Below are 2,646 nucleotides of genomic sequence, written 5' to 3'. Positions count from 1 at the left end.
TCAACTGATTTACCCACTCTCTTGATTTGGTAGCTCAAAAGGAAATGAAGAACAATACTCTATTGGATTACCATAGGAATAAAGTTAAGTCAATTTTAACATTGACGAGAAAATGCAAAGTGAGTACTTCATTATGATTAATGTACAATTCTTTTGTATTATTGTTTATTTCATTATTAAATAGCTATAAAATATATAACAAGATAAATGATATAATAATTTCTCATTGATTACCCACGGGTAATAAAGAATACTAGATTATCAATGAAACCCTTTTACGTATTCAAATTATTACCCGGGTTTATTAGGAACCAAAGATTCATTATCCGCAATTACCCGTTTACCAAAAAAATATCCCAAACCTATTCCTAGTTTAGAGTAAAGATAGAAAGGATCTTTCGGTTCCAGATCCAAAACTAAAATTAGAGGATACTTGTTTCAATTTTTATAAGTATTTTACACCTAGTTTAGACTTAAACAAAGTAGGATCAGGATTAAAGTTCCATTTTTACTGATTACTGATGACAATACAATAGATAACATAATGTTATTACAATTACAAAAGACTTAGTTATTAGATATTATTAGAATTATTTAAATAATAATATAGGACACGTCATTAGCATTATTATATCTCGCAACCTTTCCTCCTAAAGCATTAAACCAAGTAGCGCATCGAAAGCTAACGTCATTATTAGCAAAAAAAAAATATTGGTCAAAATTTACATTTTTCCCGCTAGAGGTATTATTATTTCAAGCATTGTGGAGAATCATTTCCTGTTCTCTTGTGAATGAGTCAAGTCCTGTACTGTCTTTACTTTTATTTACTTCATTATTAATATAATTTTTGCATGAACAATTATGGAAAGGGAATTATGATTCAAAATGTTTTTCACATACAAAATGGTCAGCAGGCTTCCAATTTGGAAGATATTTAAGATTTGATATCCATTTTTTTATTGCTATTTCTTTTGGATTTTTGGGAATGGAAAATTTATAAAAGCGAAGGTTCCCTCGAAGCTTTTGGAAATTTGACTTAGTTCTATTTTGCGTCCTCAGACACTACAATGACCCTTTATTTTGGTGTAATTTGTTTCAAATTTGCTTTACATGTAAATAATAAATATCGATTAATAGTTATGTTTTCCAATTGATTTCAAGAAATGGTGAGCTGATTTGATGATTATAGAAAAATTCAGAAGTTGATTATTGAATATAAATCCATATTTAAAAAAATTCAATAAATATATATAAAATATAATATGTAAATATAAAATATTTAAGACTAGAATGAATTATATCTACGTATGATTACTTATTCAAACTTATTATTATTATATAGTACGTACAATAAATGAATGAGTGACGTCATAGAAAAGCGACATCTGACGAAAATATTATGACAAATATTGACCATACTATATCCTCAGGCTAACACTGCTCAATGCGCTACTTGTTTTAATTCTTTAGTCTAAACTTGTATTTCTATCAACCTTGATTTGATAGGAACTAAAGGACTCTAGGCAAAGAGTGGACACTAAAGGGAAGGAAGGTAGGATTTAGTAGTTCTCAATTCTGATTTGCTTAAAATTAGAAGCTACTACATGTTCCTCCAGGCACGCAGGCAGTTTGAATTGGGATTCTCTCCCTTAGTGAAAAGATAAGAATAAGGGTGACTACGTCACAACAATAACACGATATTATAGGTCGGTGTTAGGAACATAGTCTTCCTTGTTTTTTAGATTGAATTGATTATTTTTCCCTTAGCCCCTTTTACCCTTGAGTCCTTTAATAGGAACTATGACAAAAGAGAAATTGGATATCAATTGTTTTGTTCTCAAGAATGGAGAGAAAAGGTAAAAAAAAAGTTTTAAAAATGATATTAGATAAATTCATATTTACTCAAAAATAAGTTTAAATTTGATAATAGAACAATCATTTTTATTTTTTTTTCATTTTTTGCTAACTCAAAATTGTAGTGTTATTTAATGGGGTCTTCAGATAGATGTACGCTATATGATATACAAGTACAACGTCTACATGGTTATTATCATTTTTGAATAAGGATTATTTTTAGAGGGATAGAATAAAAAAATATTTTTGTCATTTCTAAATATATTTTCTTTTTAAATTTAAGGTCATTTAGTAATAATACTGTACTAATTTTGTAATTGTATAATTATTTCGAAAACTTTGAGTTGTCATCGACTTATTACAGCCCAATTTTTTTTTTTTTTTGAGCTGATAAAAAAATTGAAAATAGAACACAACTATCAATTTCTTCAATAACGGCTCGATCAATTTTTTCAAAAACTTCAAAATCGATAAACATAGACGTCAAGGACACCAGTTAAGAGTTTAGGAACAATTTTGACAAATAAATTATATTTTTACTTGCGTGAAATGTGAATTACATACATTGTCGTGTGTACATGGATTAAGAGTAACTAACATGAGTACTTCCCCAACCGTGTTGTGATTAACAATTGATACTTAGTTACTACTTAGTGATACTCAATCCGAATATTTCATCATGTTTCTAGCAAAATCACTCATCTTTTAGGCACATGATCCGAGTTTTTGATGGTATTTTTTTGCATGTCTTACAAAATTCGCGTACTGATTGACGAATTTTACTTGGTACAC

The sequence above is a fragment of the Lepeophtheirus salmonis genome, chromosome 14 (genome assembly GCF_016086655.4).
Source record: "Lepeophtheirus salmonis chromosome 14, UVic_Lsal_1.4, whole genome shotgun sequence".
Classification (NCBI taxonomy): Eukaryota; Metazoa; Arthropoda; class Copepoda; order Siphonostomatoida; family Caligidae; genus Lepeophtheirus; species Lepeophtheirus salmonis.
Note: the sequence above shows the minus strand (reverse complement) of the source record.